Raw genomic sequence first — 26,121 nt, 5'->3', positions numbered from 1 at the left:
CCCAGATCACAACTGATAAAAGTAGGCATCACTTGTTAGATTTACTTAAGACTTCTAAAGCTTGACATGTTAATATTTGCATAGCTATACAAATATTTTAGCAGAATATTTTCAGACAACTAAGCTTTAAAAAATATTTTTCGAAATGTTAAGGTCAGAATTGAAAACCAGTGTAGTTCAAGTTGTCACCATGTATCTATTTTATGAAAATCAAAGGGAAAAGATAATTACTTTTTTATAAAAATGTCTCCCCTGTTAATTAATTAGGGTATTGGACAATTTTTATTTTCAATGCTCAAGATATGAAAACAAATGTCATTAATAAATATAAATACAATACTTATTAGAAAGTATGCTAAACTTACATACATCTGGTATTCCTCAATAAAATTATCCATCCATTAATATAATAAATCCATATTGAAATCCAATTTTATGATGACATTCTAAATTCTGGTGAAAAGTAGTAAAGGAAATATTAAAATTTTAATTAAAAAGCAATTCCCTTCTTGAATGTAGATTCTAGTGTGGATGAAAAGTAAATATAATTAATTTATTAAATAATATTTTATTTTATACTCGTTTTGTGTATAAAATAAAATATTTAATTTATTAATTCTATTAATACTTTTACATAACAGTTAACTTTATTATATGTAAGTGAACTAACATATAATAAAATATTATTGAATTTATTAATTCTGTTTAATTGCTCTGAAGAAAAATAAAGCAGAGAATAAGAATAGCAGTAGAGACTGTATGTTTCAGTTTTAAGTTAAGTGGACAAAATTTAACTGAGAAGGTGATATTTAAGTGAATACTGAAATGACATGAGAGCATGAATCCAGCAGATTTAGGCAGTTCAGAGTACCAGAATGAGAAATTAGCAAATTAACATGTCATGAGGCAAGAATGTGCCTGGTGATATTTGGGAATAGCCAGGAGCAGGTCTTCTGTGGCAGTGGTTAGGGAGAGAGCAACTGGAGATGAAGAAAGGGGTAATGACCTTTGTAATTACTTTGATTCCTATGCAGAATAGGATACAGATCATTGGAAAGTTTTAAGAAGAAAAATCTATAGGTTGGATTTTGAAAATGTAAGTGTGATTGCTTCTGAAAGAATTATTTACTGAAGGGCACTGGTGGAAGCAGTAGCAGTAGAAGTGGCAATAAATGATTAGAATCCAGATTTTATGTAGGTAGTGCCTAAAGAATTTGGTGAAGATGGGATATATTCCAAAGGAAGAATGGATTAAACAATTATTTTGAGTTTTTGGTGCTTCAGTTACTAAATGGATACAGGTCAACTTAACTGAATGGAATAAAATTTAAATTTTTAATTAATTTTCATTTCTTCCTCTTAATTATTTTCATAGCAGAAGTATAGGTCATTTGCATCTTTCTTTCTCCTCAAACACATAGCCCTCATTTACACGCATTGAACCTTTGTAACCCAATTCCACGGATACATCCTACACTAGAAACTATGCTACATTTAGTCCTGTTAACAAGCATCTCACTATTTAAACTCCACTTCTCTTTCTCTGGCTCATTCATTCAAATATATCCCTCAACAAATTCTTCAATCTCATTAAGATTCTAACCTATAGACCTGCACAATGTTTTCACTTCTGTTGTTACTCATCTGAGATCACATGATTACGGTTTTAAACACCTCTTTACAATCAGCTTTAATATCAATGTCCTTTTCTCTGTGTGATCTCATCTTACTTATCTAACAAAATGATAATAATGTTTCAATTCAAATATCAATTTTCTCCCTTCTGTATCTAATCAACTGTAGGTTTTTTTTTTTTTTTTAAATTACCCAATCTAAGGTATTGAATTTATTTTAAATTTCTATCAGGTTAGATTCAATACTACTGCTTAGTTGTAATGATTGCATCAAATGTTTGTTTTTCTCCTATCCAGGGAGAATAAGATTAGACACATTTATCCATCTATACTCCTACTCTCTCAAATTACTGACCCGTTGTACCCCTATTTCTTTAGATAATGCTTCTCACTAAATGAGTCATTTATGTTCATGGTTTTAAATACATTTACATGCAGTTACTTTCCAAATATTTATCTCTAATCCAGATCTCTCCCCGAACTTTTAAGTAATTTAGCCAGTTGCCTACAGGGTGCCATTAATGTTTCACATGCAGGTCAAACTTAATTCCAAAATAGAATCCATTTTCCAGTACAACATGAAATTTGTCTTTCTTCATGAACACATTATTTATTCAGTTAATCAAGCTGGATATCTAGGATTCTTCATTGATTTATCTATTTTCCTCATCACCCACTGTCTGGCTTGTGTTAATATAAATGTCTCTTTCACTCACTCTCACTCCCAGCATATATACAGCAAGAATTTTTGATACACACATGTGTATGTTCCTCTTTACTTTTGTGCACAAATAGACTTACAGAAATTAAAGTTTTGGTATAGTCTTTCATCTTAGAATTTTTAACTATGAACATGTGTGTATGGGTGTTTATGATTATGTTGGAATATCAGTTTAAGGGGCAGTAATGTGGAAAAAATTTCTTTATTCCTAGTGTATTCAATTTTGAATTCTGGATTTAAGAAGGAAAAGGCAGTAAAATGAAAAATAAAAATGCTTCATATAATATAAGTATTTAATTCTCAGTAACTTTTTTTATATCTATTTATAGTCTATTTTATAGTTTTGTGTAGCATAAGACTGATTAAAGTTTTTCTGTACCTTAGTGATTTGTCATATACACTTAACTTATTTCTCTTAAAGTAAATCATATGATGTTAGTTAACCTCTTTCTTCTGGAGTGGTATGAGTTTATTGATTCACTTAATTAGGTATGCCTAGGTCACAGCATATATATAACAGTGGCCTTATCTTCATATTGATAACATTATTGAGGAGAAATACAATAATACTAATAAAACATGATGCCAAATAAGAGTCTTACATTAACCCATGAACATAGTGTATCATTAACTGAAGAATTCAATCAACTTAATTCTGCATACTTAAAGAATTAACAAACAAAGAAGAAACAATATATTTGGAGTAATATTGTAACCTGAACTGTTGCAAAATCAAAAATTCTTAAGAAAGAATAATCCACCTGCTATCATCTTATGAAACACATGCCTAATTTTCCGTTATAAAAACACAAAAATGCTATTTCCATTATAAAAAATCCAAATGTCAATCAGATTTACTAAAATTAAGATACCATGAAATACATTAATATCAAAGCAAATGCCACCTTCAGAGGATTCATTAGATGACAGAAAAATGAAAATTATATATACAAGTAGGGCACGGGAACTAATAACTTGCATTGATTATTTTCCCAAGAGACTAGAAGACATGCCTATGCACACAAACAACTCCTGAAATGTGTATATGTAATAAAGACATTAGACTAACAACAGTCATATGGAAATAAACCTATTCTTTTGCTGGACATGAATACCTTCACTGATGAAAATTAATTTTCAAAAACTATTCCTGAATATAATAGTTAATAGTACAGTTTTACAGATTATGATTCTATAATGATGTAACCTGTATCTCTGATATAATTAAAAGGAAAATGTCAAAAAAGAATACCTGCTATAACAGTTTTTTATATAAATTTTATTATTTAAATGGCAGCCTAAATTAAATGATTTTCTTTGAGCCATACAGTTTGTGTTGCTCCTGAAAAGAATGAAGCTTCGACACAATCGCCATTTCATGGGCATTTCATAAAACCCTTTTCCATCAATGGTACACTGTTTTCACCCTCTTCAGTACTGGTACTATTATAATACAAACTTTAGAATCCAAATTTAAATTCCAAATTTTCTATGCCTTTATTTTAACTTTTCACCATAAGCATGAATTAATTCAACAAATATAGAGAGGTTTATTTTTTAAACACGCACACACACACACATACACGCACACCTCTTGAACAAAATGTCTCAAAATGTTTACAACACATATGTTTAAACTGAGGAGTAATGGGTGATTTTCTTTGTGTTCTATGATTGTTTGTATACATTTGCCATCATGATCATGCATGGTTTCATTGTAAGAAAAAATATACTAAAGTAGCTGACATTTCATTTTCATTCCTTTGTTTTCAGGGGAAAAACGTATTGAACTGATAGTACTTATCAAAAACTTTATTGATTAAAGCAATGGTTCACAAACTTTTTACATCATGATACACACAAAATATAATGTTTTGCAGAAATATTAGGTTAAACCAGACTTCTCGAGTCTAAAAGCAGCCAGCCTAAGGGGCCAGTGTCTCAAATGCTGAAGCAGTCAGTACCCAGGGACACTGGTAATTCATAACTTGTACACCAATTTGCCACACCTTGGGGAGGACCTCCAAGTTATTTGAAGACATACTGTTTTACGAATATTTCAGTTATTCTTCAGAGCATGGCAAATACGTTTTGTATTGCAGAGTTTCTATTACTTTTTTTTTTCGTGAGCATATTGATTAGGATTCCAGAATCAACTAAAAATTGATAAAATAAAGCGAGATATTTGTCTCCTAGTGCCCTTTACAGAGGTTAAATATAATATCTTCTCTTAGTTTTATCCTTTTTACCTCTCCCTTTTATTTAAATATATTTTTCAACATATTAAACAATGTTTAATACCTACAATGATTCTAAAATAAATTTTATGTTCTTGGCACTTGTGACAGTTTCAATCTTAGTCTATTTCAAACCTTTACCTTTCAAACGAATTGATTTATTTATATTGTGCTTTTTTAAGCAAACATTTATAAAATTCAGGACCTATCCCATAAGTATAATTTTCTAAGTTATTATATGTTAAGTGGTTAAAAATAAATATTTAAGATTGCTATAATCAGTAACATTAACATACCCTAAATAAGTATGCAATAAATGTACGAATTCTTAAACAGTGCATAATTCAAATCACATTAAATTAGTCTACTTAATAAAAGAAATAAATCATATTAGACTAAACTAGGACTAAAATAGTGAATCTATTTTCTACATTATAAGAATTCTGCCTTGTAAGTTATGTTTTAAATAATCCTTTCCTTTTACCAACCTATTTTTTAAGTTACCATCCACCTCCCAGTCTCAAGGGATCCTCCCACCTCATTGTCCTCCCTACTCCCAATAGCTGGGACTACCAGCAAGAGTCAACAGGCCCAGCTTTCTTTTCAGCTTGTTATGTTGAGATGGGGGTCTCACTACAGTGCCCAGGATTTATTTATTTTTTATTCTAAAAATATATTGTTAAACAAAACTTTCTAGATTTTTTAAACCACAAATTCATTATTTAACCCTTGAAATTCTCTCTACCACTTGAAAGAAACCTCTCTGTCAAGGATATCAGTAACTGTCTAGTATCTAAACTTCTAGCATATTTTCACTTCCTTTTCTCTTTGATTTCAAAATCATATAACCCAGCTGCCTTCCTGTTAAATCTTGGAAGCCTATTTCCTTGACTTCCATTAAAACACTTACCTTTTTTTTTTCTTCCTTTTTTTACTGGTTCATCTTTCTGCATGTATATTTGGAGTTTTAGTGTTGCCTATGTTAATGATTGTCAATACTACGGTTCCAAACTGTTGGCCTAATATTTTCAAATTCTTGAATGTTCAATGTATTTCAAATATGATAAGTCCAAAACTAAATTAATTGCCATTCAATAATATCACAACTATCCAATTAGCCAATTTAGGAAACTATACGTTGTCTCTCATTCATTTCTCTCCATTATCGCTCATATTCAGTAGGTTACTAAGCTCTCCATATTCTGCTTTCAAAATAACTGTTACATCCATTCTTTATTTTTATTCTCACCAACACCAGTACCATTGTGCTAATAAAGACACTTATCTGTCTTCAGGGATATCATGAGTCTCCTGAATTCTATTTCAATAGACCCTCATAGTTACAGTATGTTCATCCAAATTGTTACTAAAGTTATTTCTAAAATGCAATTCTGGTAAGATGAATTATTCTCCCTAAGATGCAGTCATGCCTTCTTATTGCCTAAAACAAAAGTCTAATTTTTGTGTAATAGCATACAACTTTCTACCCAGTATTATGTCTGTTTATTATTTGAAACTCATCTTTACTCTCTTTCACATAATAGAGGACATTTTCTTTGTGTCGGTTACCTATTTCACATTGGGCACCAAAAAGGTGTCAAAAATTTCTTTCTTGTTTCCATAGATATTTATGTTCAACAGTTTGTTAATAAAGTGTTGCTATCAACTGTCTGAATCTTAAAGAAATTAAGCAAAGTAACAGGAAAGTTCAACAATGGCAATAATAACAGAATTCTAGGTACAATGGGGGATTAAATACCAAGTTACGGTGGTGCCCCAGGTAATACCATAACTAGCTACATTTTTTTTTTTTTTTTTTTTTGGTATTCGTACTTATTTCTGGCTTGCTTTATGAAACTGATTCTCTTGACTCCTCATTGGTTCTGTGAGATAGCAGATGTCTTCCCATTTGAGTTAATCAATATCTGCTTCCATTATTTTCAGCTAAGCACTGCAACAGATAAAAACCCTGCCACATATGAGTATAAAGTACATGAACATACATTTTGAAATATTATACCAAACTATTATACTATTATATGTCTGAACATTATTTCCTGTTTTTTTATCCAAAATATTTCTGCTCATTGGTCAAGAAACATTTATTATGCATTTTTTACTGTAACACCCTTAAAACTATGAAGTTTGAGTTAATAATTTACTTATCTTTATTTCTATCCTATGCTTTACATTTTTATATAACATATATTTTATCATACTTGTCTGTGCCTTTCATTTTTCCTTCTCTTCTAAACTATCTGTCAAGAGTTATGTGTCATTTGTGTTTATATATGACAGTATGTGAAGATTTTCCAGGGTAGCTATTTGAATGTAGGTATTTGGTTGAATTACACAATAAAACATCTTGTACATGCATGCTGCCCAATAAATAACATAAGACGACTAAATGTGTACTTATTTAGAAATTTCTAAGATCAGACCATTTGAAAATCTCTGTAACTAGTAAGTTATTAAATATTGCCTATCACTAGATAAAGTAATAATACTGATAAAAAGCAATGGAAGAAGTAAATATCATACATTCTAATTATATAAATATTAGTTGAAAAAACCCTGGAATGTTTAAAGGTAAGGAAATTCCTTTTCCTATAGAATTTGAAATATAACTTATTATTCATGTGTACATTATGTATACACTCAATATAAAAAATATGAAAATAATTACAATTATTACACTAGAATCCCTTTGCTTCCTACTCTATATCTGGTCTTTTGATCAAATTATATTAAATCTCTCTTTTAATACTGCTAAAATTAATTTTTTTGCAAATATTTTTCAAAGCTTCTCTTTACTTAATTCTTCCATTTTTAAACCAAACCCTCTGTATACATTGATATACATATATACCGATGCATATTTGGAGTTAATATGTAAACTATTATGAACTGGTTGACTGACATAGTTGTTTCACAAAGCTAATGAATAGTCATCTGTCTTAGCAAATTTTTATTTTTTCCAATTTTCTTGAGTCCAAATCTACATTTTGCTGTGCCTTCCTACTTGCATATGATACAAACTGATTTATAAAAACAAAGAATGAAATGCCTTGGAGCTGACACAATGGCTTGATGATTGACACATGTACTGTCCACAGCCAAACTGATCCAAGATATATTCATGTATTTTCAAAAAGCCAATTATATTCACTACTTAGAGAAAAATAGTCAATGAGTATTATCAGGGAAAGATAGATAGACATTGATTTGAAATAATTTAAATTAATTAAAATAACCATTGCCAACCCTTTACCACATTGATTTTACTATTTTTATACTAAAACCCAGATATACAAATGAGCAATGGAAAGAGAGGGGGTTTGGGTTTAATGTGTTCATAATAAATTATTAATAACTTACTAATGTGCAAAATGCTATTGAATTGTGACTTTTTAGAGTTTTTTATTTCCAGTAATAATAAAAGTCCAACTATGTTATACCTACTTAGTTGAATATCATATAGCTATTAAAAATCTATTGTAAAAGATAATGTAACAACCTATAAAGTGCATATAACCAATTAACTATGAAAAAAATCAGGACTCAGAATTATAACAATGCATTTTAAATATATAAAGACACATATGCTAAATATTGCCAGAGAATTGATGTAGTTTGTGTATTTGTCTGTGCCCAAATCTCATGTTGAAATGTAATCCCCAGTGTTGGGCTGGGGCCTGGTGGGAGGTGATTGAGTCATGATGGTAGATCCTTCATATTTTGGTGCTGCCCATGCCATAGTGAGTGAGTTTCCTCAAGATCGTATTGTTGTAAAGTGTGGCACCTCCATCCCCTCTCTCTCCCTTGTTCCTGCTTTCAGTCTGTGATGTGTCCAATCCCATTTCAACTTCTACTATGAGTAAAAGCTACCTGAGACCTTCTCAGAAGTCATGCAGATGCTAGTGCCATGCTTGTACAGCTTGCAGAGCTGTGAGCCAATTAAACCTCTTTTCTTTATAGATTGCCTAGCCTCAGGTATTTTTCTACAGCAATGCAAGAAATGGCCTAATACAAAATAAAGCAATATGCTTCCATAGCTTGCTTATTAAGATGATGTGATAATAAGTGAAGTTTTATATTTAAGTATCTTTTCTATCTTTTTCCACTTTCTTTGTTTTAATAATCTATTTTATCAGAGAACAATTTTCTTTTTTTTTTACATTGTTTTTATTATTAGAAACTGAAGCTAAAACACAAAAAAGAAATAAGCCACAAAACTTTCGTCTCTCTAAACCCATTTCCATCTTATTATGCTATTGCGTATGAGAGAACACTGGATTTTTATACTTGCTGCAGGTGGTACAGGATTAAATGTCCTACATCATCTACTCATCTAAGACCTTCCTTCTATGAAGCAGGCTTATTTGCCTTGGTAGATAAGCTCTTGGTAGATAAGATCTCTCCATCAATTGGGCCTTTTGATGGATAGCTGCTTTTGACTCCCACTGTGTAGCTGGAACCAGACACATCTTATCAGAAGAAAGCACTGAATCTTTTTATAGTAACAAGACACTTTAGCAATAAATCATTTATTTCTTGGGGCAAGTGTATCCCTAGTGTCATTGTAAGCAAGGTAACTGTAAAGGTACCTGTAAAATGATGGACTTTTCTGAAAGAAGTCAATGGGCTTAGACACCGCCTTTTGATGACAGCAACAGTTGCTCTTGGAAAGTTTTCTGAAACTCAACTCATTGAAACAGGTAAGGCTGGTATGACACTATTTTCTTGAACTAAAACAAATGAATGCCACCATATTCCAAGTCACTCGTAAGCCTGTTAATAATCTATTCTCAAAACATCAGCTAAAGAATCATTTCAAAACACAGTCAGATCAAATTACTCCTAATTTCAAAACCTTGTAAGTCTCTTTATTTTACTCAGAGTAAAAACAAAGTCCTTTCTTGCTTTATAAAGTCCTAGTGACCTGGTATCATTAACTCACTGATATTTTTTAATCCACAATTCTTTCTTGAACACTCTGCTCCAGTCACAACCACCATATTGTTTACTATTTAGTGAAAACACTGCACAGAGTCAAACTCAGAACTTTTTCACTGGTTGTCTTCTTTAAGTAGAATGAGGTTTCTCCCAGACATTCATGTTGCAACCTTCCCTACCTTCTTCCGTTACTAGGAGTCTCTTTTCAATAAAGCATACTCCGAGAACCTTACTTAAAAATATACTATGCCACTTGGCACTGGACATGCAGTCTCCACTCCTTGCAAACTATCACTGTTTTTCTATAGCAACCATACCATTATAAACTACTATAAAATCTACTTGTTTATTATGTTGTCATTTTTTAATCTCATACTAAAATTTAATTCCCATGTGACCAGAAAATATTTATCTGTCATATTCATCAATACATTCCACATAGAGTTTCTGGAGCACAATAGGTGAGGAGTAAAAATTTATTGAATAAATCAAATCCTAAACTGTATATATCTATTTATATATATATATATATATATATATATATATATATATATATATATATATATATATTTGAGACAGCATCTTGCTCTGTCATCCAGGCTGGAGTGCAGTGGTGCAATCTCAGCTCACTGCAACCTCTACTTCCCAGGTTCAAGTGATTTGTTCAAGTTCGAGTATCTGGGATTATAGACATGCACCACCATGCTCGGCTGATTTTTGTATTTTTAGTAGAGACAGGGTTTCGCCATGTTGGTCAGGTTGGGTTTGAACTCCTGGCCTCAAGTGATCCACCCGCCTCGGTCTCCCACAGTGCTGGGATTATAGGTGTTAGCCACCACTTCCGGCTTCAAATACTAATCTTATTTTATATATTCCAAAAAGTAATCATCTCCTGCTGATTTTCAACTTCTGACTTCACATTACCTTTTTGTTCAGTGCTATATTCAAGGACAGAGTCTATGCTATGTTCCTGAGAGTATGTAGGTAAAATCAATTTAAAACATGGTTTATTATATCTAAAGACCAACCAGCTTTCAATTTCCTCTAATCTGATACTATAAACTCTGGTATTTATGTGAGAAAATATCTTCTTTTTTTGTGATGGGATCACAACCCATCATCAATTAAGCAGGAGTGGCCCTGAGTCTAGAATGAATCAGTCACAATAGATGGATCGGGGTAAAGCAAGTGACCCAGTTCATTCCAAAGTAACTGAGGCTTAAGGGAAAATATTAAAAAATGTGAAGTCTCTTTTACTCTAAGAAACTTTGAAATTTTAGCTTCAAATTTTTTATACTCTGATTTTATGTTCATGTATCTCTAGACCTGTTATTATTCTACCACAGACATACTTTAACATCTAGATCCTGGATTAAATTTTTCCTATTCATTGCAACTAGGTGACTGTTTGTTCATTCAAATGTGTGGAATGGTGTTTCTACAGATATTTTGTTTCTGTTCTGAAACCGGTCTTTAAAATTCCCCTAGGTCTTTCATTTCCCTCGTCAACTTTCTTTCCCATTAAGAATGTAACTGTTTCCAGTATGTTTCCATCCATTTGAATCACTTCCCAATTAAAACTCCAATTAGGTCAACAGACTCCTTAGCCTTCTACTTCATGGAGAAAATATGAGTGTTTTAATTTCTGACGTACTGTTAATCAATTTTAAAAGTTTGTGTTTACCTTTCCTTTTCATGTTCTATTTTAATGGGACAGGTGCTTTAACATAAAATGGCAACTTAAGGTTTGGATCTCATTTCTAGCCTCTTCTTCATAAATCTAATTTCCTTTATTGTGATTTCTCTCTTTTCTAAATCTCTCATCAACAGTGAGACTTCATCAGAAACTCTTGAATTTCTACACTTGACTAGGCAGTGGGCTAGGGACAAGGAATGTGAGAGTCAGTAGAGTTACTCTTAGCTACGAAACATATTACTTGGTTTGATGAGTAATATATTCTTCAAATAATCACACTGAAAATGAGCATTATCAAATACATTTCTATAAAAAGTCTTTGTTTTATGAGATAATTTAATAAATGATTTAATGAAGTAGGACTGCAGAGAGGCTTCCCTGAAGAACCGATTTTCTCTGATGACAATGGAGAATAGTCATTGTTGAAATGGTTTCAGGACAAAGTGGATGTCCAAGAAAGAAGTAACACTATATCTGTAGGAGGCGTAACAGATAAGACAAACAATAATAATAAGTTCAGGATGACTAGAATCTGGAAAAATAAAGAGATTTGTTGATATTGGAATTGAGAAACAATATTCAAACCGACTAAATGCTGACTTATTTTTATCATCACATTTTAGTGTTTGAGACAAAACTATCCTAAGTATCTCAAACAGGAAGAGAGTTAACACAGTAAATTAAGAGCTTTCAGTGTTCTTGGAATCACAACAGGAGTGTGAGTTAGATATACTGCTACATGGCTGTACGGATCACCTTGACAACAGCGTTCCAAAGATCAGAAGTTTGGCATTGCCTCTGCTGCTGGTATCATCACCTCAACTTAAACACATGTGTAAATATAAAACGCTTAGTCCAGCCACCACAAACACTGTCTTTCATACTTGTGTGTAAACATTATACATTAGGCTGTATTAACATATTTTACCTTAAAATCTCCTTTGAGATTTATGAAAACACATCTCACTGGTAGAATATAATTTATATGTTATGCCCGATTGCTAATGAATTGTGAAAATGTAGTGTTTAGAATCATTCATTGCAATTCAGAGTGGTGCATGAATGTGGGTGAGAATAGCTGCTAAATGACAATATACAGGAATGCTATGTAAAATATGTTGGCCATGCAATTTATTAAATAATTTTAATATATAATCAGACTTGCATTTTGGAAATCTCAGGCTTTACAGTAAGAAAGATGCTTAAAGAGATGCAGAATGAAGGATAAAAAAATAGTTTAGAAGCTACTGCAGTGTTGATCAAGCTGAGAAATAGTGGTAAACTGGGCTTATGGTATGGCCATGCAGATAGAACTAACCACAAAAAAAAATTAAGCATTGAGGGAATACAATTTTAAGACTTTTAAATTTATTAGTTTGGTTTCCTCTGGAGTAGATTCTTAGTCACAGATGTAAGTTCAAGTACTTTTCTGGATGTAGCTGAAGGAAGCACTAGTCAGTGAGGTAGAAAGCAATATATGAAAGAAATGGGAACCAGTTCTTCAGTGTACTAATGAAAAGTTTTCCAGTGTGGGTCTTAGGATCTCATTTTTGTTGGAGGTCTTCAGAAGACCATGAAGAGAATTTTTCATGAATGTCCCATGCAAGAGTTAAGGATGCTTGGAAATTAATCTTCCATATTCCAACCACTATTGACTGATGTTGCTTTAAAATTATTCATTTCCTATTAGTTCCAACATGCCTATTATGTCAGCTGAGTGCACTAGGGAAATACCTCAAAGAAAAATCACAAGCACTTTCAGTAGGTAGTTGAGAGAGGAACAAGAATGGTAAGAACCATGGTTCAATGGACAGGAATGCAACAATATCTAATACAACTGTGGCCTGGATACAGATGTGGTGGGAGAGGGAGATATCAAACCTGGCTTCAAGATATGTAATTTGAATCCTGACTTCAAGATTTGTAATTTGAATGGCTGGATAGATATAGGTGCCTTTTGCTAAAAAAAAAAAAAAAAAAAAAAAAAAAAAAAGAAAGAAAAAAAAAGAAACAGAAAACCAAACCATCTATCAAGAAAAGTTGAGAGCACAATATTGATTATGACGGGTTTGAGGTGTCATTGATGTATCCATAGAGATATGAGGTAGGCACTTGCATATATAAATTGTGAATTCAGAGAAGTGGCATGATATGGTCATGAACCTTTTATAAATACTAAAACCATAAGTGTTCAGGGGTCATTATGGCCAATGCACTTAATAAAATAGACACGATGATTCAGCCAGATGAAAACTAGTCATCTATGTTGCTGAATAAATCAATGCTCTCAAAAAGGCACACAGTCACGGTGGCAGAGACGAATACTACAACTCAAATATTATAAAAATGAGGTTCTAAACATCTTACATTCTGATGCTGCTCTACCAGAAATGGCAGAATTGCTCAGATTTCCTTAACCAGGCTTCCACATCTATTACCAATTGTTACGATTACTGGTGATTGAGAGCTCACAGCTGTGCCCTTTCATAAAATTGGCCTCAATTGGATTCAGTCTGGTAATCAGGGAATTTATGCAGCATCTCAAAAATGATCTACAACATTTTCATGTCCATGACATCCTCTTTGTCTCCCTATGGCTAGATGTTTGGAAAAACATTCTGATTTCCCGCCCCCCCCCCCCCCCGCCTCACCTTTTCTACATCATTGTTTGATCCCTTAAGAAATTTCCCTTAGGGATACACTCTCAATAAATCATGTGTACCTTAATGCTTGTCTTACATGAGAATGTGGCACTGAACCCAATGTCACCTACTATTGTTGCACTCATGCTTTAAAGTCAACTCACACCTCTGGTCTCATAGAGGGTTTCTTTTGAATTGCTTACAGAAGACAAAATATTCCAGATAAGAAATTCTTCCTATTATCAGAGTCATGGACATGAAAATAGACATTAAGATTTTGTGGAAAAGGGAATTATCTGAATTAAAGCTATCCATGACAAGAGTGAATGACTAATCAGGCTGGCTAGAGATCTGAAAAAGTACAGATTGAAAGATTGAGGGTAATAAGGAGATAAATGACTCATCCTACTATTGGCAACAGAAAGTGTGAAGATTTTTTTTGTGGCACCTTGTCCCACACCATAGAGAAGACACCGTGGGAGACATTTAATAAAACAGACATGATGATGTAGCCAGATGATCCCAGTCATCTGTGTTGTTGACTATACCAGTCCTCTCAAAAAGGCACACAGTTATGGTGGCAGAGATGGATGATACGACTGGAAGATTGTACAAAATGAGTTCTAAGGAGTCTACATTCTGATGCTGCTCTACTAGAAATTGTCACAAAAGTCAACAATAATTTAATTCTTCTAACAGTGCTTCTATTTCATTTATTATGAGATTTTAATAGATTTGAGAATATTTAACACTTACTTTTGTTCAGTTCTTTACTTTTGGCATTTAATGAATTGTATAGATTTTCTTTCTTCTTCTTTTGAACTTCTTCATCTTTTTGAACATGGTTGTTTTCAGAATTCTTCATAGGCTTTTTTGTACACTTCCCCTTTGGAGGTTATATTAATGGCCAAGGTCTTAACCACAGATGTATTAGAGATAGACAGATAGATAGATATTCAATATTGAGATGATGTAGTATATAAAGAAATAGGTACTCCTAATTTGTGGTATGATGATTGATTTCTTTTTGGAGAAATATATTAAAGTTAAAAATGTATGCACTCTTGACCTAGAAATTTTACTTCTCTATGTTTATTTAGAAAAAAAACATGCACTTGTCTACAGACTAGGCATGAGCAAAGTTTTTCCTTGCAGCATTGTTCATAAAAATGACTATTTAAAGATTAAAATAAAAATTAATGGGAAAAAAGCAATAAAAACTGCATTATATTTATATTATATATTACTATAATCAGTTTTAAAATAATTAAGTTTGTGTTTTTCAATAGGCAGATACCAAGAGAGCATTAGACATGCAAACATTTTATTGAATAAGAGCCCACAAAGGGTAAATGGGAGGGAACAGGACTAGGCAGAAGGAGTCTGCAAATTTTGATTCAGATCTGACAATTGTGGAAGGAAAAAGGGAAAGTTTGGGTAATAAGAACCTCAAACAATAGTGCAGTTTTGGAAAAATCTCAACTAGGCTGAGGGCACAACTAGACCAAACGTGTCCTCTAAGATCTAACTCATGTTGGGCAGATATGGTCCAGTTCTTGTACCCCTGCTGTGATTGCCATTGGCTGAGAGTATTCCAGATAGAAAATGGCTTCCTCCTGATTAAGGCAGAGGATAGATACTAAAGGGACAGCAGCTACAGGCTGTCTGTCAACTATACTTCCCACAGCATGTAGACATAAAGGATTTTCTAGCAGCACATTTCCAATGCCACTGCATCTAATTCACTTCATTTTTAAAAAGAAATATTCAAAACAATGTATATAGTGTTATACCATTTATACAAACACATACACAAGACAAAAATAGCTATATAAACACAAAATATTTACCAATATATTAACAGTAATTACTGTTTGGAGAAGAACAAGAGGTATCCCTCGTGGTTTTGGGGGTTGTGGCGGATGGCATGGGGACAGAGGTGTTCCCATAAGATACTTCTGCTTTATTAATATGGTCATTATGTTGCAATACTATTAACATGTAAAAATATATACCCATTTGAAAATTGTAAGTAAATTACATTTAATGAGAATGCTTATGTGGGCAAATGCATTTTTTAAGAATAGCTGGTTATTGTTAATTTAAATTTTTAAATGATTTTTGTTTTGAAATATGGCACACATACAGAAAACTTTGCAAAACAAAAGTACAAAGCCCAATTCATTTTCACAAAAGGTTCTTTCATGTAAGCCCCATCCAAATAAGGAAAGGACCATAGCAACTATCTAAGATGGCACCCACCCAGCCCCTCCCTAATCATTGCCTTCTTCCTTTCTTCTTTCACAAAGAACTTATGCCAGACTTCATAGTTAACTCTTTTATTTACATATTTAGATATAGGATATATATATGTTCTATTTAATTTTATTTCCTGTAGAATAATGTTATACAACATGCACATAAGAAGCTCAAATTACTTGCATTCTTTAAAATGTGTTGTACCTTTGTCTATGCGGTGCTACTTAATTGGATTAGACATTTAATTTTTACTTGACTTGAAATTCTGGTACACAGCATGATAGTTTATTTGTCTTAGTATATTTCTCATTATATTTAATATATATTAAATATAATTAATGCGTGTGTGTGTGTGTTTGTGTGTGTGTGTGTGTATATATATATATGTATCCAATCCCTTTGTCAGTTATGATTATTAAAAATACCTCCTGCAATTTTGTGGCTTGTGTGCTCACTTTCATAAGAAGGTCTTGAGATAAACATGATTCCTAATTTTTGTGTTGTAAAATAGATTCTATTGTGCTTATTATATTTGTATTCTATTGACAATTTTTCACTCCACCTCACATAATCTTAAAAATATTCTATAATTTTTACTAGAAATCATACAGTTTTGCCTTTTTAATATAGGTGTCCAACCCAAATGAAGTAGGTTTTTGATTTACAATTCAGCATACAGGTAAAGTCAATTTATTTTTTCATATTTCTATTAAGTTATTTTACCATAATATATTGAAAAGATTCTCCACACTGTTCTGTATTGCAACTTGTATTAATTTACAACTGCTGGACATATACCTATGATTATAAGTATATATAAATACATAGATCTATATAATATCTAGCATATTACCTGCAAGTTGTGTGGAAAAACATATTCTAATTCATTGATATAAGACAAATTTTTATTTCTAAACTTAATTGAACTTTTAAAAATATGATGCTTAAAAACTGCTTTATTTCATAACATGTATGGAATTTTGATACTCTAGCTGAAGCACATCTCTATTTGAGCAGGCAGTTGGATAAATTATTTTAGATGAATGTTTAGCCTGCAGTGACTATGCTCAGGGGTTTTATAGGATTTGCAGAACTTATCTTACACTTTCTTATTTATTGCTGAATTTACTTGTCCACCCTGGAGACTCTCCTAAATTACTAAAAGCATCTCTTATAATTCCTAAAGGTTGGTAATAGTTTATTAGCTTCATATATATAGTCAGAATAGTAAATGATATTTCTCTAAATGCTGCTCAGTTAAACTTTTAAAGAATAGTAAACGCTAAGTGCTGAGACCAGCTCAGTCAGGGAGAACCTAACCCAGCTGTGCTTAAGGAATTAAAAACACACACACAGAAATATAGAGGTGTGGAGTGGGAGATCAGGAGTCTCACAGCCTTCAGAGCTGAGAGCCTTGAACAGAGATTTACCCACGTATTCAGTGACAGCAAACCAGTGATAAGCATTGTTTCTATAGATTATAGATTAACTAAAAGTATTCCTTATGGGCAATAAAGTGATGGGTCAAAATAAAGGGATGGGCGCTGGCTAGTTATCTGCCGCAGGAGAATGTCCTTAAGGTACAGGTCGCTGGTGGTATTGTTTGTGGTTGAAGAATGGCTTTAAGTGGTTTTCCGCCCTGGGTGGGCCAGGTATTCCTTGCTGTCTTTCCGGTAAACCCACACCTTCCAGCGTGGGAGTCATAGTCATCACGATCATGTCACAGTGCTGCAGAGATTTTGTTTATAGCCAGTTTTGGGGCCAGTTTATGGCCAAATTTGGGTGGACCTGTTTCCAATAACTAAGCAAATTGGCATCTAACTTTTGTTCCACTCTTCTACTCTTGTTTTTATAGTACAAAAATTTTGATAAAAGTAAATTTTGATAAAATAAATTTTGGTAGCAGATAACAATGATAATTTCACCACTGCTTTTCAAGTAGATAACATATCGGTCATTTTCTGTTTGGGGCATAGAAGTAGTTGCCCAAGGCTATAACCTTAATTGCTCCAAAGGTATTGATTCCTAAAATATTAAGTTGAATTTTACATACATGGAATTGTCTTTAGTTATAGGTTGAAAAAAACTGAAGATAAAAGATTGAACAAAACCTTGACAATATAATGTCACAGAAAAAAAAAAAAAAAGGAAGAAGTAACAATTTTCTATAATATTAGTTTCCCCTGCCAAATCCAAATTCCTGAATAGGTATGCACACACAACACTCAGAAGATATATATATATATATCTCCCCAGGTGAACGTAGGATTAAAAATCCCAAACTTCAAAGCAGCATTTATACCCTTGGGGAAATTTACTACAAATGAAAAAAAAAAAAAAAAAAAAAAGTTCATAGTGATTTGTAAGCCTTTAATTGGCTCTTGAGCTACCTTGAGGGATTTCTAAGTTATAAATATATGTAGAGAATGCTGTAAAATATCAAATGTCTAACTATTAGGTTTAGTTAACAGCAAACTTATTATGTAATGAATCCATGTTTTATTTAATTTCATTTCCTGTAGAATAATGTTATAGAACATGCACATAAGAAGAGCTAATTACTTAGCCTCTTTAAAATTTGTTATACCTTTTTCTATTCAGTGCTACTTAATTGAATTAGGCATTTAGATTTTACTTGATTTGAAATTCTGATATGCATCATGTTAGTTTATTTGTCTTAGTATGTGTTTTCATTGGTGTATTCTTTATACTATGAAGTTATATGCAGCAGAGATTTAATTTACTAAATGATGCCCAGTGAATGTTTAAGAAATTGAATTTGAGAATGTTAGTGGTTGTTCATACAAGTTTTTAAATTATTAGTTTGCAGAAATATTGGTTACTAACTTAATTTGTCATGAAGAAAATGAGTGTAGAGACTTTACAGCATGTATTTCTTTTTTTATTCGTTTGCTTATTTTTAGTTTAGTAAATATTTGCATATAACCTACACCATGTTATTTATAAATATATTCAAGCATGTATAAGTTGTGATAAATATTACAACTAACTATGCATTTTCATGAGTAGAAATACTATGGTAATAAGAAATGAAGTTCTTTCTTTACCTTATCTTCAAGCCAATATGGTATGGTCCAGAGTTTACTTTAATAAAAGAAAATAGAAGTAATATAAATTTAGTTTCATAAATGTTTATTAGGAATATATTATGTTCAAAACACCACCATGTTAATGTATGCATATATAAATATATATGTTCAAAATGTGTATATGTATGTGTTTATCAGATGTATACACATAAAATTATGCAACTATATATACATCTCTCTTTGTTTTTTAAAATAAATACAATGTTTATGGAATTGGGCTCTGTATTACAACAAGCATGGAGTAGAGTTTGCAAATGTTCATAGGAGAGGTAAACATATAGAACGATTATTAATCATAACTGGGTTATAATTTTACAAACCATGTACGGTCAGGGTGATAAACACATGGTGATACAAATTAACATTAACATGGTTCTTCAGTAACAGAGATAATTTGAATAAGTAGATATGTGGTAAAGACCACTCCAGGTTTAGCAAAAAAAAAAAAAAAAAAAAAAAAAAAAAAAAAAAAAAACACGCTCGTCCGCCTAATACCGCGCCTGCGCACCGCATTTCTTCCTCTCTGGGTTCGGACCTAGTCGCGACCACATGGCCAAACGTACCAAGAAAGTCGGGATTGTCGGGTAAATACGGGACCCGCTATGGGGCCTCCCTCCGGAAAATGGTGAAGAAAATTGAAATCAGCCAGCACGCCAAGTACACCTGCTCTTTCTGTGGCAAAACCAAGATGAAGAGACGAGCTGTGGGGATCTGGCACTGTCGTTCCTGCATGAAGACAGTGACCGACGGTGCCTGGACATACAATACCACTTCCGCTGTCACGGTAAAGTCCGTCATCAGAAGACTGAAGGAGTTGAAAGACCAGTAGACGCTCTTCTACTCTTTGAGACATCACTGGCCTATAATAAATGGGTTAATTTATGTAACAACAACAACAAAAAAAAACAAACAAAAAACAAAACAAAACAAAACAAAAACAAAAACAAAAACAAAAAAAACACACTAAGTTAGGTTAGTGGTAAATGTACGTGCCAGAAGGTCTTAGGGTGCAAAATTAGAGTGTGTTGAGTGGCCACTTGTGTTTTTCTATTAGACATGAAAGCCATTGATTCGAGTTTGGCAATCAGGAGAACATCATGATCAAATTATCCTTTAGGACTACTTAGCTAACTGAAGTGTATGTCACTAATAATATCACTATAATAATGAAACAATTATAATATTGTTTAATAGATAACATTATTAAGTAATAATGTAGAGGGTAAGATGTTTGGAATGTAAAACATTGGTATATAAGAAATTTTCTGTAACAAATTTTCTGTAACAAATTATTTTAAACACAAGTCTACAATCCTATTGGTGAAAACAAATGATAAGTCAGTTCTTAGTTAAAAATATGCATCCAAATATTTCTGTGTGTTTTTTGTTTGTTTTCAATTTAGCAAGTTTGGATTTTAACTAAGTTCAGTATTCTTAGCCTCTTTTTCTCATCCAGGCATGGAATGTGGTGCCAACATCAGGATTTGGTGGGTTTCTGATTATGTCTGTATTTGTACATATCAACATGTTCTGATCATATGCTGTCAGGTCTCTACACTTGAGGTTAATAATATTTCCATAAATTGTCCCTATCCATGTCTTTGCAATTCATTTGGTTCTAATATCTTTTGTAACTCTTCCAAGTGATTCTAGGGCCATGTAGTGCAGTTGTTGAAATATTGTGCAAATAGTGCCCTATGGGTTTTTCTTCCCTAGAGTTTTCTCTCAATCTTCCATGCCACTAAAATGCTTTCCAAGAATAGGAACATAAAAAATAGACATCAGGGCTCCTCTAATATTAGATCACCAAAATAAAAACTGTAACAGTAGTATTGTAAACAATATAAATGGCTAATTGTTGTTCATTTGTTGTTCATTCTTTGCTGCTAAACCTGGAGACTTAGGGTACAACAACACCTTTAGGGAAATCTCAAAAATAAAATATTTCAAAATAAAAATGACCAAATAAGTTTTTAGATAGATATTATTTTCTTGTTTCCTCCTATGACTTTGGAAACGCTTTTACAGAAATTTGTTTTTTTTACTGACAAGTAAGGAGTAATATCTTGGGAAAAGAAATACAGCAAAAACAGTCCAAGGACACATTTCAGCCCTTTCTTAGTGTGTATGTTAGACTAAAAGAGCAAAAAGAAACGTCTATGTTTATTTATAATTCATTACAACTCACAAAATTAAAGATAACATTTTTGTTTGAAGACAAAATCTTATTAAAAATACAAAATAGTAAAGTTTTAGTATATATCCTCTAAAAATATCGCTTGAAATGCTGTAACTGCTAAGTAACTGATTGGAATTTCTCTGGTTTTCAATTTGTCTATCTTCTTTTTCAATTAATAAAATCAAATTTTGGTATTGATATTTCCACCAGGAATATAGATGTTATTAGCTGAGGTGGCTTCTGTGAAATAGCGGGAATGCAGTTTTTGTAATGTTCATTTTTTGAAACTTTTTTTTCTATTTAAAATATACTATGTTCAAATACTGAGTTATAATTTAAAATAAATAAATAACATGAAATATTTTAATTTTATTTCCAGATAAATGTAATGATAGAAATTCACCTGTATAAATACCTATACATTTAAGATATAGATCAGTTGTATCATCCTAAAAAGTTTCTTCGTGTCAATCATACCTTCCATAATAGAATCCAGAGAACCATCAATTTGTCATTTGTAACTAAAGAACAGGTGTGTTCTTTATACATATATTTACATCAGTGCTATATGTATGTATCATTTATGTCTGGTTTCCTTTGCAAAGCGTGATATTTTGATATTTGATTTTGATAATTTGATATTTATCCAATTTGTTACATGTTCAAGTAGATGGTTTTATTTAATAAAAAGTAGTATTTGATCATACAACTATACCACAATTTGTTACCCTATTCATATCTTAATGGCTATACACGTTGCTTCAAGATATGAGGCTTATTAATAAAGCTGTTATATGCATCTATATACAACATTTATATAGATTTACATTTACATTTATCTTACATAAATTCTAAAAGTGCAGTTTCTAAAATACCTGATAGACATATATGCTTAACTTCATAAGGAACCGACAAAATATTTTCCAAGATGGTTGTAATGTTTTACAGTTCCATTTACAATGTGTGACCATTCCAGATGAGCTGTATCCAGTTAACAGTGAAAGCTTTCAGTCTTAGTCGTTTCAGCCATTCTAGTGTATGTGCAATAGCACTAATTGCAGTTTTATTTTTAATTTTACTGAAGGTTAATTATATAAAAATATTGTGTTTATTGCGTATTTGTGTATTTTTGTAAATTTTCATTTGTTGCTAATATATTTTGATTAGAGGACTATACTTATTACATAGTCTAAAATCATTTTTCACATATATGCATTCTAAACCTATTTGTTTAAACTGTGGGTTGTCTTTTCATTTTTTGAATAGGGTTTTCAAAGAGCAGGAATTCCTTAATTTTGGTAAAGTCCAATTTATCATTATTTTCTTTTATTATCTGTGCTTATTTTGTTCAATAAAGTGTTTATTTGTCTACTCAATGTCATAAAGATATTTTCCTATAATTTCAAAAGATTTATAGTCTTAACTTTTTGTATTATGTCTAAGATCCATTTTGAGTTAATTTTTGCATTCAGTGTGAGGTAAGGATTAAGTTTATGTTTTCCTAAATGGACACACAGGCTTTTCAATATCATGTATTTAAAAAAAAAAAAAAAAAAAAAAAACTGCATAATGAATTGCACTAGTGTATCTATCAAAATATTCTCCATAAATCTAAAGGTATATGTATACATTCCTTACTTTGTTCCTTAGACAAATAGCATATCCTGGCATGATTATACTTTTCTTTAACTTTTATTTTGAGTTCAGGGGTACAAGTTTGTAATATAGGTAAATGTGTTTCATGGGAATTTGTTCTACAGGTTATTTCATCACCCAGGTATTAGAACTAGTGTCTATTAGTTATTTTTCCTGATTGTCTTTCTCCTCCCATGTTCCACACTCTGATAGGCCCCAGTGTGTGTTGTTCCCCTCTATGTGTCCATGTGTTCTCATTATTTAGCTCCTACTTATAAGTGAGAATATGTGGTATTTGGTTTTCTGATCTTGCCTTAGTTTGCTAAGGATAATGGTGTCCAGCTCTATATAGGCCCCTGCAAAGGACATGATACCATTATTTTTTAAGGCTGCATAGAATTCCGTGGTATATATGTACCACATTTTCTTTTTCTAGTATATCATTGATGGGCATTTAGGCTGATACCATGGATTTGTTATTGTGAATAGTGCTGCAATGAACATATTCATGGATGTGTCTTTTTGGTAGAAGTATTTATATTTTGGGGAATATGTATCCAATGATGGGATTGCTGGGTCGAATGGTATTTCTGTCTTTAGGTCTTTGAGGAATCACCACACTATCTTCCACAATGATTGAACTAATTTACACTCTAATCAACAATGTAGAAGGATTCCCTTTTCTGCACAACCTTGCCAGCATCTGCTATTTTTTGACTTTTTATTAATAGCCATTCTGACTGGTTTGAGGTAGTATGTAATTGTGTTTTGATTTGCGTTTCTCTAATGATTGGTGCTTTTTCTACTGACCTTTTTTTCACATAAGTATTTGCTGCATGTATGTCTTGAAAAGTGTCTGTTCATGTCCTCTGCACATTTTTTAAATGGGCTCTTTGTTTTTCTTGTAGATTTGTGTAAGTTCCTAATAGATGCTGAATATTAGACCTTGGTCAGACTCATAGCTTGCACAAATTCTGTCACATTCTGTGGAATTTTTGCTTACTCTCTTGATAGTTTCTTTTCCTGTGCAGAAATTCTTAAGTTTAATTAGATCCCATTGTCAGTTTTTGGTTTTGTTACAATTGTTTTTGGCGTCTGCATGATAAAATCTGTGCCTGTGCCTATGTCTTGAATGGTATTGCCTAGACTGTCTTCCAAGGTTTTTATAGTTTTTAGTTTTCAATTTAAGTATTTGATCCATCTTGAGTTATTTTTTGTATATAGCGCAAGGAAGGACTCCAGTTCTAATCTTCTGCATATGGCTAGCCAGTTATTTGAGCAACATGCATTAAATAGAGGATTCTTTCCCCATTGCTTTGTTTTGTCAGATTTGTGAAAGAACAGATAGTTGTAGTGTTCAGCCTTATTTCTTGGTTCTATATTCTGTTCCATTGGTCAACACATCTGTTTTTATACCAGTATCATGCTGTGTTGGTTACTGTAGCCCTGTAGTATAGATTGAACCTGGGTAGCACAATGCCTCCAGCTTTGGTCTTTTTGCTTAGGATTACCTTGAACTATTCAGGCTCTATTTTGGTTCCAAGTGAATTTTAAAATATTTTTTATAGTTTTATGAAGAATGTCAATGGTAGTTTAACAAGAATAGCATTGAATCTATAAATTGTTTTGGCGGTACAGCCATTTTAACAATATTGATTCTTCCTACCCATGAGCATGGAAAGGTTTTCCATTTTTTTGTGTGTCATCTGTGATTTTTTTGAGCAGGGTTTTGTAGTTCTCCTTGTAGAGATCTTCCACCTCCCTGGTTAGCTGCATTCCTGGGTATTTTATTCTTTTTGTGGCAGTTGTGAATGGGAGTAAGTTCCTGATTTCACTCTCGGCTTGACTGTTGTTAGTGTGTAAAAATGCTAGTGATTTTTGCACATAAATTTCATATCCTGAGACTTTGCCGAAGTTGTCAGCTAAAAAAACCTTTTGTAATGAGATTATGGGGTTTTCTAGATGTAAAATAATGTTTTCTGAAAACAAATAGTTTGACTTCCTCTCTTCAAAGTTGGGGGCCCTTTATTTCTTTCTTGTTCCTGATTGCCCTGGTCAGGACTTACAATACTATGTTGAATAGGAGCAGTGAGAGAGGGCATCTTTGTCTTGTGCCAATTTTGAAGGGGAAATCTTCTAACTTTTGCTCATTCAGTATGATGTTGGCAGTGGGTTTGTCATATATGGAACTTATTATTCTGAGGTATTTTTCTGAATTCCCAAATTCATTGAGAGTTTTTAACATAAAGGAATGTTGAATTTTATCAAAAGCCTTTTGTGCATCTATTGAGATTATTATGCTTTTTGTCTTTAGGTCTGTTTATGTGATGAATCGCATGTATTGATTTGCATATGTTGAACAAACCCTGCATCCCAGAGATGAAGCCTACTTGATCACGGTGGATAAGCTTTTTGATGTGCTGCTAGATTTGATTTGCCAACATTTTTATCTTGTATCACTGCAAGGTTCTGGTATCAGGATGATGCTGACCTCATATAATGAGTTAGTGGGGCGTTCCTCCTCCTCAATTTTTTTGGATTACTTTCAGTAGGAATGCTACCAGCTCTTCCGTATACATCTGGAAGAATTAAGCTGTTAATCTATCTGGTCCTGGACTTTTGGGGGTTTGTAGGCCATGTATTACTGCCTGAATTTCAGAGCTTGTTATTGGTTTGTTTAGCAATTAAATTTCTTCCTGATTTAAACTTGGGAGGGAGTATATGTGCAGAAATTTTTCCATTTATTCTAGATTTTCTGGATTATGTATATAGAAGTGTTTATGCTGTTCTCTGATGGTTGTTAGTATTTTTGTGGGGTCAGTAGTAACATCTTCCTTTTCATATCTGATTGTGTTTATTTGAATCTTCTCTTCTTTGTTAATCTAGCTAGTGACCTGTTTTATTACTTTTTTTCAAAAAACAAGCTCAAATTCTTAGATCTTAGTCCTCTATTAATATGAAGATTTTGATTTCCTGTTCTAATGAATACGTTTTTACTTTCTTATTCCCATTTGCCCATCTCCCCAACCCAGAAACTGTTGTTTTCACTATG

The 26,121-nt window shown here is 32.3% G+C and overlaps 1 pseudogene; it reads left to right on the top strand.

Moving 5' to 3' along the window:
- The first annotated feature begins 19,804 nt into the window (after positions 1-19,804).
- Positions 19,805-20,171, top strand: LOC103235615 (large ribosomal subunit protein eL43-like; annotated as a pseudogene).
- Positions 20,172-26,121: the final 5,950 nt, after the last annotated feature.

The sequence above is a fragment of the Chlorocebus sabaeus genome, chromosome 7 (genome assembly GCF_047675955.1).
Source record: "Chlorocebus sabaeus isolate Y175 chromosome 7, mChlSab1.0.hap1, whole genome shotgun sequence".
Classification (NCBI taxonomy): Eukaryota; Metazoa; Chordata; class Mammalia; order Primates; family Cercopithecidae; genus Chlorocebus; species Chlorocebus sabaeus.
Note: the sequence above shows the minus strand (reverse complement) of the source record. Positions and strands in the feature narration are given on the sequence as shown.